The following is a 16,053-nucleotide window of genomic DNA, read 5'->3' as shown; positions in this document are numbered from 1 at the left end:
AACAAAACATTGCCTTTTTTTTTACATATCTTTTCTATCTCCTGTTGTAATAAGTACCCCACATCCTGGCTGCTGTTTGGATGTCTGTATATAACTCTCGTCTCAATCTTATTACTCTTGTTCTTTCTTAAGCCTACACTACTGCACAGAGTCTTGTCATCTTCAGAAGTTTTCGGATGACTCTGCCATAGTTGGATGCATCAGTAAGGGAGATGAGGCTGAGTACAGGGCTACGATAGGAAACTTTGTCACATGGTGTGAGCAGAATTATCTGCAGCTTAATGTGAAAAAGACTAAGGAACTGGTGGTAGACCTGAGGAGAGCTAAGGTACCGGTGACCCCTGTTTCCATCCAGGGGGTCAGTGTGGACATGGTGGAGGATTACAAATACCTGGGGATACGAATTGACAATAAATTGGACTGGTCAAAGAACACTGAGGTTGTCTACAAGAAGGGACAGAGCCGTCTCTATTTCCTGAGGAGACTGAGGTCCTTTAATATCCTCCGGACGATGTTGAGGATGTTCTACGAGTCTGTGGTGGCCAATGCTATCAAGTTTGCTGTTACGTGCTGGGGCAGCAGGCTGAGGGTAGCAGACACCAACAGAATCAACAAACTCATTCGTAAGGCTAGTGATGTTGTGGGGATGGAACTGGACTCTCTGACGGTTGTGTCTGAAAAGAGGATGCTGTCTAAGTTGCATGCCATCTTGGTCAATGTCTCCCATCCACTACATAATGTACTGGGTGGGCACAGGAGTACATTCAGCCAGAGACTCATTCCACCGAGATGCAACACAGAGCATCATAGGAAGTCATTCCTGCCTGTGGCCATCAAACGTTACAACTCCTCCCTTGGAGGGTCAGACACCCTGAGCCAATAGGCTGGTCCTGGACTTATTTCATAATTTACTGGCATAATTTACATATTACTATTTAACTATTTATGGTTCTATTACTATTTATTATTTATGGTGCTACTGTAACGAAAACCAAATTCCCTCGGGATCAATAAAGTATGACTATGACTAAGGATTCTACATCATCTAATCCTATGTCACATCTTTCTAAGGATTTGATTTCTTTTCTTTTAAGCAACAGAGCAGCCACTCCACCCCCTCTGCCTACCTGCCTGTCCTGTTGATAAAAAATGTGTAGCCTTGGATGTTAAGCTCCAAACTATAACTGTAGGGCCCTCTAGTTGGAAAAGTCTCCAGATTACTTTTTGGGGACACACTTGCCCACAAAAATCTTTATAAAGTCAACCATGGAGTAGGTTAATTAGCTATTGTAAGTTACCCCCATTTTGTGTGTGATTGATAAAATCTAGAGTGCGTAAATGGGAATGCAGGGAGAAAAATATACAACAGGATTTGTGCTTGTCTGGTTTGCTTGAACACTGGCAGAGGGGCAAGTTTCTGTGTTGTATGACTATGATATGCCAGCTGTTAGAAAGAATCACAATTTGCAAGTAATTCAATCATTTTGTGCTGTTCTAGAAGTCTTCGGCTACACCTGTTAGGAATCTTAATGCTGTCACAGGTTTAAAATCACTGAGGAGGATGAAAGGAAACTTGTTCAGACTGTTTTATGTTTAATTGCCTAAAATGCTGCCCTGACAAGTTCTAGTAAATGGAAACTAACAGTGGAACAGAAAATATGCTGCATGAAAACAAATTGTCATCATAGAATTGGCACCAATGGAATCCTTCTGGTATTGATTTCAGAAGCAATGCAGCCATATAAATCTGCTTCACAGAGCATTGAGCTGTGCTAAGAAGCTTACTGTGCAGAATTATGTTGCAGTATTTCTCCTCCTTGTCTGTTAGCAATGCTTCAGATCCTTTCATGCCAAGGATTTTTAGCAAAGTTTAGGAACATGGCAATGATTGGCACACTTAAGAAGTGAGAAGCTATGACAGGAACATTCACAAAGTCTGATCATAGATAGAGGGGTAGTAGTGGGGAAGGAGGACTGTTATGGGCAAAAGCATTAAAGGTAGGAAGGGATAAACAGCCAGAGTGTGGAGTGGAAGGTTTTTGCTGATACAAGAACTTGCATGTCTATAACGTATTTAAGGCAGTGAAATACTTCTACAAAAAAAAGTACGAGGCCCTTTATCATTGCAGTTGTTAGCCACACTCTCAGACTGAGCATTTTTAATGTATATTCTCAAGATCTGGATATCACCAATAGGGACAGTATTTATTGTCCACATATAATAACCTTGACAAAGTTGGGGTGAGCTTCTGCTGTTCAGTTGGATAGGGAGTTCCAAGACTTAAATACAGCACCTATATTGGACCAATGATGTATTTCATCATGGGTGTGACTTGGAGGGAAATCTGCAAGTGGTAGCATTCTCAAGTGTCTGATTCCCCTTGTCCATTTTGGTGGTAGAGGGTGCAAGTAACTGCCATACACTTTGTGGATGGTACAGAGCACAGTCACAGTGCTCTGGCAGTAGAGGTAATAAATGGGATGTCAGTCAGTGAGGCTGCTTTGTCCTGGATGGCTTCGGGTATCTTGAGGATTGTTGGACAGGCACTGAATGGCACTTATTGAAGGGCAAGTGTTAACTGCAACTTATCATCCCATGCCACAATGTAGTCTAGGTATGTAGACATGGATTACTTCTTTAATGAATTAAAATGAACATTGTGCAATCATCAACAAATACCTCCAACTTCTGAGTTTATGATGGAAAGAAGGGCATAGTGAAACAGATGACAGTTAGGACACAGGAACTGTCCTAAAAATCTTTTACAGGACTGTCCTGAGGCTGAGATGACCGACTTCCAACAAATGCTACCATCTGCCTTTGTGAGAGTTATGATTCCAGCCATCAGGGGTGTTCCCCTTTGATGCCATTGACTCCACTCCATTTTTACCAAGACACCTCCATGCAGCATTCAAACAAATAGTGCCTTCATGTCAAGGTCAGTTATTCTCATCTCAACTCTGAAATTCACCTCTTTAGTCCATGTTGGCACCAAGGCTGTGGTACGGTCCAGAGCCAATTGGTCCTAGCAAAACCAAATATAGGCATTGTTGAATAGGTTTTCAGTGTTTTTTTGCCACTTGAGAGAAATTTTGATAATTGTTTCCATCACTTTGCTAATGATTGAGAGTAGACAGATGGGATAATAATTATCCTGATTGGACAGTGGGACATAACTGAGCAATTTTCCATATTGTTGGGTAGATGCCAGTGTTATGACTATTCTGAGACAACTTGGCTAGAGGTGCAGTTTGTTCTGGAGCAGAGGTTTTTTATACTAAAGCTGTGATATTTTCTGATCCTGTAAGCTTTTGTTATATCCAGTTTTCTCAGAGATTCTTTGATACCACACAGAGTGCATCGTATTAGCTGGAGACCAACTTCTCTGAGGGTGGAGATCTCAAGTCGAAGTCAAGGAGCATCATCCAATCACCGCCTCTCGCTGAACATTGTTCTGAGGGCTATTACGATCAAAGGTCTGAGAGTAGATACAATTCAGCTGTCGATGGAAAAATAAAATCAGGCAGAAGCAGCTGATATTTTTACTTATGACTCGGCACTTTCACCATTTTATTCCATGGTTAAGGCATACATTATAATTGAGTAAGGTGTTAATGTTCCTATTAACATTCACATTCCCATGTTCATTTTCAGGATCTGAACATAGATTAATGTGGATGTCTGGAGAACAATAGGAACCTACAGTATATATAATAGAAAATAAAAAGGGGGTCACTTGTGCATTGTATCTGTACTAATTGATAAAGAGCTACCTAGTATAAGACTTCATTTCAGTCTTTGATCTATACTCTTTTGGATTGCTTCAGGTGTATATTAAGTACATATGGAGCAGAACAGTGGCATGGCGAGCAGAGCTGCCACTTCAAGTTCAATCCTGATTTTTGGTGCTGTCGAAATGGAGTTCCCACGTTCTTTCCCAGTGAACACATTGCATTGATTTCCCTCGAGTGCTCCAGTTTCTTCTGCGAGGAGATCCTGGAGTACCCCTATTAACTGTTTGGAGAGAGACATTTATCATTGATGGTTTGGAGAGTGGAGAGTGGAGAGTGGAGAGTGGAGAGTGGAGAGTGGAGAGTGGAGAGTGGAGAGTGGAGAGTGGAGAGTGGAGAGTGGAGAGTGGAGAGTGGAGAGTGGAGAGTGGAGAGTGGAGAGTGGAGAGTGGAGAGTGGAGAGTGGAGAGTGGAGAGTGGAGAGTGGAGAGTGGAGAGTGGAGAGTGGAGAGTGGAGAGTGGAGAGTGGAGAGTGGAGAGTGGAGAGTGGAGAGTGGAGAGTGGAGAGTGGAGAGGGGAGAGGGGAGAGGGGAGAGGGGAGAGGGGAGAGGGGAGAGGGGAGAGGGGAGAGGGGAGAGGGGAGAGGGGAGAGGGGAGAGGGGAGAGTGGAGAGGGGAGAGGGGAGAGGGGAGAGGGGAGAGGGGAGAGGGGAGAGAGGGAGAGGGGAGAGGGGAGAGGGGAGAGGTTAACAGTTGGACTGTCACTTTAAGGCATTGGAAGTAACTTTGTATTTTTACTGAGTTTGGAGTTGGAAACAGCACTGAGCAGCTCGAAGGTTGCTATGGTGACCGAAGGCGGTGGACACTCGATGTTATGATTTTCAGCAGATTGTTGATGTTACTTCCAAGGACTTGTTGCCTGCTTGTGTACTCCTTTACAGACAAAGGCGGGAGGGTCTCTTTGAATGACAGGTGATGCTCAGCACAGAGAAATAAATAGGAGGTCAGATGATACAGACCTCAGGACACATGATCTGGACACTGAATGAGCATTGTTGTGCCCGCAGAGAAAGTGGGTTTTGGAGGATCAATCAGACGGATTGATTCCAAATTGCTATTCCATCGGTGAAGAAGGGATTGACTGGTGGGGAGTTGTCTATGTGTCCACCCTCGCCTGGTTGATAGCTCCACCACAGAAGACCGGGCCCTCTGGTTAAAGTCACAGTCGGTGAGTTGTAAAGGATTTCGGAAGACAACGGTATCAGTTCACCTGAAGACACAACTCACTCTCTCTCTCTCTCTCTCTCTCTCTATCACTTCTCAACTAAATACCATGAACTGAACTGAACTTTACTCAACATCGCAACACTATCTTTTTACCCCTAGACTTAACGAAGCTTGGTTTTTTCGTACATATATATTCCACACTTACTTTTATATATAATCATTGCTAACCTGTTTGATTTGTTTACATTTATATTACTGTATTGTGTAGTTACTAATAAATATTATTAGTTTATAGCAATACGAGACTCCAAAGTGTTTTCCATCTCTGCTGGTTCTTTATCCCCATCACGGGGTCCGTGACACTTCCCACTCCCTAAAGACACGTGGGTTGGCAGCTTAATCGATCACTGTTAATTGCATCTAGTATGTAGGTGAGTGGTGTAGGGATAATGCAAACAGCTGCTTGATGGGTGGCAGAGGGATCAGTTTCCACACTGTATGACAATATAACTCTGTCCACCTACTGAAAGGTGTCTCCATTCTACACCTGCCATTTCATCGAGTGTCAAGGATCAACTTTATTCCCATCTACATCTGTGGTGTCCTGGCATGACCAGCACCAAATTCAACAACATTCAACAATTATAAATAATAAAGATTTAAATAAAAAATAAAGTTAGACTTTAAAACGTACATAAAATGTACATAAACACTAGCATGTTTTACAAACATTCCAAAGAATGATTTAAAGCACTTACAGTGCAGTGACTGAAGTAATTGATAGGAGGGAATGGGGAGGGGGGCTAACTCGAATGGATGATCACATTAACTGCTTGAGGGAGAAAAACTTCTAAGATGATGTGAAGTCCATCTTAAAATTAAATTGGATACCAACCAATGGCCCATCACATACCCAATCCCATTTCAGACTGGCATCAAGCAGTTCTGTCTCATTGCAACTGATCTTTCTTCTCAATTTTCCTCACTCTGATCCTGCATCTCATCTCCAATAAGCTTCCTCCCAGAGAGGAGCTGAATTGCATGATGAACAGGAAACTGCTTAACCTCGATCATCAGCACAGCAGCCTCAGACATCAGTTTACAATATGAAGATAGTGTCTGCGTGTGTGCACGTTGGGAGGTCAAGTTCCGAATCATCTTTGACACCTCAATGAAAGCATTGAGAAAAGGGCTTGGACTAAAATCTGGAAGGCAAAGAACCACTTACAAACTTCCTCCGAAATTTATAAGATCACGTAAAACGTGGGCCATGGTCTGTGTCTTGAGAGCCACCACTCAGTAAAAACTGGCATTGGTGAATTTTATTAACATCGCTCACAGTGCAGCAGTGCAAGCTCTGATAGCTTGAACGAATGAAATTTCAAAGGCCAGCACTTCAAAGCTGACTCCAGTTTCAGGATCCACGAGGCAGCAGTGATTCCAACCATCCTCTATGCTGTACGTAGAACAAACAGCAGCATACTAGAGGAACAGGCTCTTCAGCTGATGATGTCTGTTCTAGGCCTAATGCCAGATTAAACTAATCCCTTCTGCATGCACAGGATCTATTCCTAGCATATTCACAGGCTATCTAATATGCCCATCTCATGTTTTTGTAGGTATATCACCAGTGCCATTTTTGTTACATCCTCCAAATCTATTGGCAGGATGAAAGAATCAAATATTAGTGTCCTCTCTCTGAACAACATTTCCAACGTCAAGGCTTTGATAATGGTCACCTAGCTCCAGTTGTCTCTATTGCTAACAATTTGTTCATGAAACATGAGTTTAAAGAATTCACTTTCAAAGGAGGACAGAAATTGCTTGCAAATTTTCCTCAGAAGTTCCTTCATGCATTCATGGGAAACCCTAGCTCATGAGTACCTGAACACCTTGAAAATCTGACAATAACGAACAGAAGCCACACTTGGAAGATGGAAAGAGTGAACAACATCCTAAACATTTCATTCACCAAGCACCATCTGTCCCATCTCTAGCAGAGCTTGCATTCTCCACAGAAGTGATAGCAATCATCTCAGAGTTGTCAAAACTGGAGTGAAAGCAACTCATCTCAACCTCAAGGGGCGGCCTCAGAAGGCAGCAAGATTCAGAATCAGAATCAGGTTTATTATCACCAGCATGTGACGTGAAATTTGTTAACTTAGCAGCAGCAGTTCAATGCAATACATAATCTAGCAGAGAGGGAAAAAAAATAAATAAACAAGTAAATCAGTTATGTATATTGAATAGATTTTAGGAAGTGCAAAAACAAAAATACTGTAAAAACAAAAAAAGAGGTAGTGTCCAAAGAATCAATGTCCATTTTGGAATTGGATGGCAGAGGGAAAGACCATAAGACAAAGGAGCAGAAGTCAGCCATTCAGCCCATCGAGTCTACTCCACCATTTTATCATGAGGTGGTCCATTCTCCCATTTAGTTCCACTCCCCCACCTTCTCACCATAACCTTTGAGGCCCTGGCTACTCAGATACCTATCAATCTCTGCCTTAAATATACCGAATGACTTGGCCTCCACTGCCGCCTATGGCAACAAATTCCATAGATTCACCACTCTCTGGCTAAAAAAATTTCTTTGCATTTCTGTTCTGAATGGACGCATTTCTGTTCTGAAAGAAGCTGTTCCTGAATCACTGAGAGTGTGCTTTAGGTTTCTATACCTCTTACCAGATGTTAACAGTGAGAAAAGTGCATGTCCCGGGTACTGAAGGTCCTTAGTAATGGATACTGCCTTTCTGAGACACTGCTCTCTAAAGATGTCCTGGGTACTTTGTAGGTTAGTACCCAAGATGGAACTGACTAGATTTGCAACCCTCTGCAGCTTCTTTCGGTCCTGTGCAGTAGCCCCTCCATACAGTGATGCAACCTGTCAGAATGCTCCACAGTACAACTATAGAAATTTTTGAGTATTTGTTGACATGCCAAATCTCTTCAAACTCCTAATGAAGTACAGCTGCTGTCTTACCTTCTTTATAACTACATCGATTTGTTGGGACCAGGTTAGATCCTCAGAGATCTTGACACTCAGGAACTTGAAGCTGCTCACTTCTGATCCCTCTATGATCATTCATTTAGTTTTTATGTTGGAATTCAAGTATTGAAGGAAATAAAGTAAATTTATTTTCGATTACTTCCAGATCACCATCAAGTTTCTTATATACAATGTCATGAAGACCATAAGACCATAAGACAAAGGAGCAGAAGTCGGCCATTTGGCCCATCGAGTCTGCTCCACCATTTTATCATGAGCTCATCCATTCTCCCATTTAGTCCCACCCCCCCCCCCCCGCCTTCTCACCATAACCTTTGATGCCCTGGCTACTCAGATACCTATCAATCTCTGCCTTAAATACACCCAATGACTTGGCCTCCACTGCTACCTGTGGCAACAAATTCCATAGATTCACCACCCTCTGACTAAAAAAAATTCTTCGCATTTCCATTCTGAATGGGTGCCCTTCAATCCTTAAATTATGCCCTCTCGTACTAGACTCCCCCATCATGGGAAACAACTTTGCCACATCCACTCTGTCCATGCCTTTCAACATTCGAAATGTTTCTATGAGGTCTCTCCTCATTCTTCTAAACTCCAAGGAATACAGTCCAAGAGCGGACTAATGTTCCTCATATGTTAACCCTCTCATTCCTGGAATCATTCTAGTGAATCTTCTCCATACGCTCTCCAACGTCAGCACATCCCTTCTTAAATAAGGAGCCTAAAACTGCCCACAGTACTCCAAGTGAGGTCTCACCAGCACCTTATAGAGCCTCAACATCACATCCCTACTCCTATACTCTATTCCTCTAGAAATGAATGCCAACATTGCATTCGCCTTCTTCACTACCGACTCAACCTGGAGGTTAACCTTAAGGGTATCCTGTAAGAGGACTCCCAAGTCCCGTTGCATCTCAGAACTTTGAATTCTTTCTCCATTTAATTAATAGTCTGCCCGTTTATTTCTTCTGCCAAAGTGCATAACCATACAATTTCCAACATTGTATTTCATTTGCCACTTCTTTATCCATTCTTCCAATCTATCCAAGTCTCTCCGCAGACTCTCCGTTTCCTCAGCACTACCGGCCCTTCCACCTATCTTCGTATCATCAGCAAACTTAGCCACAAAGCCATCTATTCCATAATCCAAATCGTTGATGTACAATGTAAAAAGAAGTGGCCCCAACACGGACCCCTGTGGAATACCACTGGTAACCGGCAGTCAACCAGAATAGGATCCTTTTATTCCCACTCTCTGTTTCCTGCCAATCAGCCAACGCTCTATCCACGTATGTAACTTTCCCATAATTCCATGGGCTCTTATCTTGTTAAGTAGCCTCATGTATGGCACCTTGTCAAAGTCCTTCTGAAAATCCAAATATACAATATCCACTGCATCTCCCTTGTCTAGTCTATTGGTAATTTCCTCAAAAAATTGTAATAGGTTTGTCAGGCAGGATTTTCCTTTAAGGAATCTATGCTGAGTTCTGCCTATCTTGTCATATGCCTCCAGGTACTCTGTAACCTCATCCTTGACCATCGACTCCAACAACTTCCCAACCACCGATGTCAAGCTAACAGGTCTATGATTTCCTTTTTGCTTCCTTGCCCCCTTCTTAAATAGCAGAGTGACATTTGCAATCTTCCAGTCCTCCGGAACCATGCCAGAATCCATCGACTTTTGAAAGATCATCACTAATGCCTCCGCAATCTCCACAGCTACTTCCTTCAGAACACGAGTGTGCATTCCATCTGGTCCAGGAGATTTATCTACCTTTAGACTATTCAGCTTCCTAAGTACTTTCTCTGTCGTAATTGTGACTGCGCACACTTCTCTTCCCTGCCACCCTTGAGTGTCAGGTATACTGCTGATGTCTTCCTCAGTGAAGACTGATGCAAAATACTCATTCAGTTCCTCCACCATCTCCTTATCCCCCATTACAATTACTCCAGTATCATTTTCTATCAGTCCTATATCTACTCACCTTTTACTCTTTATAAACTTGAAAAAGCTTTTAATATCCTCTTTGTTATTATTTGCTAGCTTCCTTTCATAGTTAAACTTTTCCCTCTTAATGGCCTTCTTAGTTTCCTTTTGTAAGGTTTTAAAAACTTCCCAAAACTCTGTCTTCCCACTAATGTTTGCTTTCTTGTATGCCCTCTCCTTTGCTTTAACTTTGGCTTTGACTTCTCTTGTCAACCACGGTCGCATCCTTTTTCCATTTGAAAATTTCTTCTTTTTTGGAATATACCTGTCTTGCACCTTCCTCACTTCTCACATAAACTCCAGCCACTGCTGCTCTGCCGTCTTTCCTGCCAGTGTCCCTTTCCAGTCAACTTTGGCCAATTTTGGCCATGAAATGTATTGTTTTATGGCAGGAGTACAGTGCAAGACAAAAGTTACTGTAAGTTGCAATTTTTATTTACCAATTTCAGCTGTAAGAATGAAACAAAGAAAAATTTGCATTTATTAGTTCTTTTTGCGGGCCAATCAGGACATCCCAAAAACAATTTGCAGTCAATGAAGTATTTTTATCGTAATGCAAGAAAGATGATGTCAACCTGCATGCAGATTTCTCTTATTGATAATAAATTGATTTGATTTACTAATATGAATTTTAGTGAGGGATAAATCTAAGTCTGTGTGATAAAAAGCGCAACAACCCTGTCAGTGTAATATTCCCCCAGTACCTCACAGCAGTGTCATTCTAGGTATCTGCCATGAAGTTTGTAGACATGGATTTGAAAAAGAGGCTTAAGATTTAGATAAGAGTGCCATCAAATGGGACCCAACTGACACTGAAGTGGGTTAAGTATAAAACAGGTAAGAAAATACAAACATTTGTAGATGACTAGACCAAAGCTATACAAAAGACATTTAGATAGGTACATGGATAGGGAAGGTTGGATGTGGGCCAATTGCAGTCATATGCGTCCAGCTTAGATGGGCATTCTGATGGAGGTAGACCAATTGGGTTTGTTACCCTAAAGTACTCTACGACTCTAAAGCCACCCTTTGGAAAAGAAAGGGAAAGACCAATTCCAATAATTGTTTTGGTTCTGGATAATTTCCCAACATTCTCCCCTCTCTCAATTCCCTTTCCCCAAACCACACAATATGCTTTCACACCTCGATGCAATAGTTTTTCGAACAGGAAATAAATTGCCCACTGTTCAACCTTACAGACTGTCACATCCATATCACTTTCTGACCGGTGGTGATGGCAAACCAATTCCTGGAATATAGGCTCAGTTGGGAGCATTCTGATTCCTTAGCAACTTGTCTTTGATTTTGGGACAGTGTTCTCTAAATAATGGCACTTAGTACTGTTTCCAATTGCCTTTCCTGATGGTCTCCACAGGCACCCAACTGTTGTTCTCAAGGAGATCTCTGTGGGCTTCGGTCTCGGGACGCAAGTATAGAGAATCAATTTAAAAATTGCCTCTGATGAGCGAGTAGAACATTAAAGCTTATTGTGCAATCAATGCAGAATCTTATGCTCATACTTGTGAGCTGACAATAGGATATTCTTTGCAAGTTATAATACACCTTTTTGGATTATTGAAACCAAATTAAAACTGACCAGATTCAAACAGAGAGCAGCAGAGACAATAAGTATAACAAAGAATTTACAAAATGATGTACATCAGCCAAACAACAGCATTTGGAATGTGACACTGGTAAACAGACTGCTTCAAGCAGTGTTCAAAAATAGATGCGTCACAAGCATAGAATTAATGAACCTGAATTATCAAGAGAGATTTAGAAAGGAACCTGGGAGCAACTGTACTCTCTTCACTCTCATAATAAAGCTGTGCAGCAAAGCAATTTAAAAAGGGCTAATTCTGACAAACATTACCTGGTAATGTCAGCTTCAGTCCGGGGCTCTCCTTCACCACTCTGTTAGAACTGAAAATCTGAAGCTGTCTATCTCCACCTCGCTGTGTTCCCCATTCCTTTGTCCAAGGGGGTTAACATCTGCCTCTCTTTCTGAGCATCTTGCATGTAAATAGCTGGAGAGAAGGTGGCAAGGTTGAGTTTGGGTCTCCAGAGATTTTCCATTCTATATTCCCATATGAGACTTTCGAGAACTGGTATGAGAAATTCAGAAGTCAGTTCATCATGAGGCCAAGCACTGGTGGTGACTTCCCATGAGTCCATTTAACCTTCTAAAAGATCTTGGTGAAAGCCTTCAATTCTTCTTTCAATAGAACTCATTTGCTCTAAACCAGAGTGTCCGTGCATTGACAAATAAGAATTAGTTGAACTACGAGGAGCCCCATCAGCAACCCTCAGTGAATAACAAGAGATTCTTTCTAAAGGAACACTATATGGCTGAGATAGATTCAGAAAGGAGAAATAAATGACTGCCTTGCATTTTTCATCCATTGAATTATAAAGTCAAAGTCAAGTTTATTGTCATCTGCACAAGTACCTGCATGCACAGGTGCAATGAAAAACATACTTGCAGCAGCATCATATAAGCACCGTTCACAAGAAAAACATTTACGATTTTTACAAGAAAGAACATAATTTGAATAGGGGAGAGTGGGGAGAAAAAAAAGGTGGTAAGTGGATACAGCAAGGGCTGCAGACTCTGGAAGGTAGTAAGTATAATGAGATAAGAGAGGGATGATGGGCAGTTGGAACCAGTGGGGAAGGAAAAGAAACTGGGTAACAGGGGTAATGGGAAAAGGAGTGGGGTGTGAGAGCAACAGAGAACCAGAAGTTGAGAGAAAGGAATACAAGGGTTGTGGAGTAATTGGAAATGGAAAATTCAATCTTAATACTCATAAGTTACAGACAATCCTTATGTTCTTGTTCATCCTTCCCCTTATCCAGCTCAGGCACAGGACAGATTCAACACAAAGAGGAAGAGCCTTATGGCTGGAGAATTCAGGACAAGGAGTAAGCCAGCTAAGATGGAGATATGTAGATATTTTTATTTACAGAGAGGTGAATCTGTGACTTCTGTACAACAGAAAGCATTGACACTGAATCATGAGAAATTCAGATTTATATATTGCTCTTGGAATTAAATGGATCAAGGATGGACGGAGAAGTCTGGGACGGTGCATGAAGTCAGAATCAGGTTTGATGTCAGTAACATAAGACCATAAGACAAAGGAGCAGAAGTCGGCCATTCGGCCCATCGAGTTTGCTCGGCTATTTTATCATATAGCCATGATCCATTCTCCCATTTAGTCCCACTCCCCCACCTTCTCACCATAACCTTTGATGCCCTGGCTACTCAGATACCTATCAATCTCTGCCTTAAATACACCCAATGACTTGGCCTCCACTGCTGCCCATGGCAACAAATTCCATAGATTCACCACCCTCTGACTAAAAAAATTTCTTTGCATTTCTGTTCTGAATGGGCGCCCTTCAATCCTTAAGTCATGCCCTCTCGTACTAGACTCCCCCATCATGGGAAACAACTTTGCCACATCCACTCTGTCCATGCCTTTCAACATTCGAAATGTTTCTATGAGGTCTCCCCTCATTCTTCTAAACTCTAAGGAATACAGTCCAAGAGCGGACAAACATTCCTCATATGTTAACCCTCGCATTCCCGGAATCATTCCAGTGAATCTTCTCTGTACCCTCTCCAACGTCAGTACATCCTTTCTTAAATAAGGAGACCAAAACTGCCCACAGTACTCCAAGATATACTGTATGTTGTGAAATTCACTTTTTTGTGGCAGCTGCACATTGAGCACCAAAGGCCTGATTGCTGCCTGTATGGAGTTTGCATGTCCCCTCTTTAACTGCTTGGGTTTCCCCCAGGTGCTCTGAGGAGAAACCCTTGTGCAGGTTGCTAGATTAATAGTCTACTGTAAATTGCTCCCTAGTGAGAAGGTGAGTGGGAATATGCGGAGGGAATTGAGAATGTGGAGAAAATTAAAAGAAAACTGAATTAGTGTAGGATTAGTGTAAGTGGGTGGCTGATGTCAGTGTGAACTCAGAGAGCTGAAGAACCTCTTTCTGCGTTGTATCTCTCTCTCTATGGCTCTGAATCAAAAGCACAAAGGAACAATTAACTCAATGTAATACACTTAATTCAATCCAATTAACTGAAGAAAAGAAATTACTTGTACTTAAGTTTTTGTCCACTGCCTTTCTTCTGCACATCCTGACTTGGAAATGTATCCTGTGCTTTCACGGATACTGGGGCTAACTCACAGAACTACCTTACAAAACTCCAGAGGAGCCTTCACCAGAGAAACTGCAGCTGTTCAAGAATGTAAACACGAGGAATTCTGCAGATGCTGGAAATTCAAGCAACACACATCAAAGTTGCTGGTGAACGCAGCAGGCCAGGCAGCATCTTTAGGAAGATCTCCCCCTCCCCCTTTCAAATCTCTTACTAGTTCTTCCTTCAGTTAGTCCTGACGAAGGGTCTCAGCCTGAAACGTTGACTGTACCTCTTCCTAGAGATGCTGCCTGGCCTGTTGCGTTCACCAGCAACTTTTAAGTGTGTTGCCTGTTTGAGAATGTGGCTGGCTAGCACTTTCTCAAATGACAGGCAATAAAATTTGCTCATGCCAATCTCAGCCAAATCCCCAAAATTTAATAAATAAGAATAAAACTGATATTAAAGAACTATAAATTACAAAGTGTGCTGAGTAAAATCTGGTGCTGTTCTGTTAGAAGTCTCTGTACATCCTCCCCATCGAATATGTGGTCCTCTGGTTTCCTGCCATAGTCTAAAGACATGCAAAAAGAGATGAAAAAATATTGACGTAGTGTTCATGGGTTCATTGCTCATTCAGGTGCAAGAGCTGCTGCTTTTCAGCACCAACAACCTGATTACTGTCCATGTGGAATCCTATTAGATACCCCCTACTCAGGGGCCTACATCTTCTTCACCAATCGACCTCCCAGCTCTTTACTTACCCCTCCCCCTCCCAGTTTCACCTATCGCCTTGTGCTTCTCCCTCCCCTCACCCCATCTTTAAACTCGACTCCTCATCTTTCTTTCTTCAGTCCTGCCAAAGGGTCTCGACCCAAAACGTTGACTGTGCTCTTTTCCACAGATACTGCCTGGCCTGCTGAGCTCCTCCAGCATTTTGTGTGTGACGCCTGAAATTAGAGTCTGCTTGACTTCTAGCAGGTTAGTTCAGCAAACAGAATATCCTTCATCAGTGCCAGGAAATGTGTGGAAGTTGGCATTCCTGTGCTGGATCCTGACTGAAATCCAGGATTAAAGTTCAAAGTAAATTTATTACCAAAGTACACATACGTCACCATATACATCCCAAGGTACATTTTCTTACTGGCATACTCAATAAATCCATAACAGAATCAATGAAAGACCACACCAATTGGGCAGTGGACCAGTGTGTAAAAGACAACAGTGCAAATACAAAATAAATAATAATATAAATAAGCAATACTGTAAATATCAAGAACATGAGTTGAGGATTCCTTGAAAGTGAGTCCACAGGTTATTAGAACATTTCAATGGCTGGGCAAGTAAAGTTGACTGAAGGTATCCCTATGGTTCAAAAGCCAAATGATTGAGGCCTATTAACTGTTCCTGAACTTAGTGGTTTGAGCTCTGAAGCACCTGTACCTTCTTCCTGATAGCAGCAGTGAGAAGAGAGCATGTCCTGTGTGGTGGGGATCCCTGAAGATACATGCCACTTTCCTGTGAGAGCATTTGGTGTAGATGTGCTCAGTGGTGGGAAGGGCTTTACGTGATGGACTGGGTAGTATTCACTACTTTTTGTAGAATTTTTTGTTCAAGTGCATTTGTGTTTCCATACTAGGCTTCGATGCATCCAATTAATACACTCTTCACTACATATCAGTAGAAGTTAGTTTAAGTTTTTGGTGTCACGCTGAATCTTCACAAACTCCAAGGTAGAGGTGATGCCAGGTTTTCTTTGTAATTGCACTTGCATGCTGGGCTCGGGTCAGGTCCTCCAGAATAATAACACCAAGGAATTTAAAGTTGCTGACCCTCTCCACCTCTGACCCTCCAATGAGTACTGGCTCATGGACCTCTGGTTTCCTTCTCCCGGTCAATTATCAGCTCCTTGGTGTTGCTGACATTGAGTAAGAGGTTGTTGCTA

The 16,053-nt window shown here is 42.2% G+C and overlaps 1 protein-coding gene across 1 annotated transcript in view; it reads right to left on the bottom strand.

The window, feature by feature from the left end:
* Positions 1-11,901, bottom strand: part of myo3a (myosin IIIA) — a 437,289-nt gene extending 425,388 nt beyond the window's left edge. The window contains exon 1 of the mRNA XM_063042509.1: positions 11,832-11,901. The gene's annotated coding sequence lies outside the window, so the exon portion shown is untranslated. The remainder of the gene's footprint in view (positions 1-11,831) is intronic.
* Positions 11,902-16,053: the final 4,152 nt, after the last annotated feature.

This window comes from Mobula hypostoma, chromosome 3, assembly GCF_963921235.1.
Source record: "Mobula hypostoma chromosome 3, sMobHyp1.1, whole genome shotgun sequence".
Classification (NCBI taxonomy): Eukaryota; Metazoa; Chordata; class Chondrichthyes; order Myliobatiformes; family Myliobatidae; genus Mobula; species Mobula hypostoma.
The sequence above is the reverse complement of the archived record's forward strand: the minus strand, read 5'-3'. Positions and strand labels throughout refer to the sequence as shown.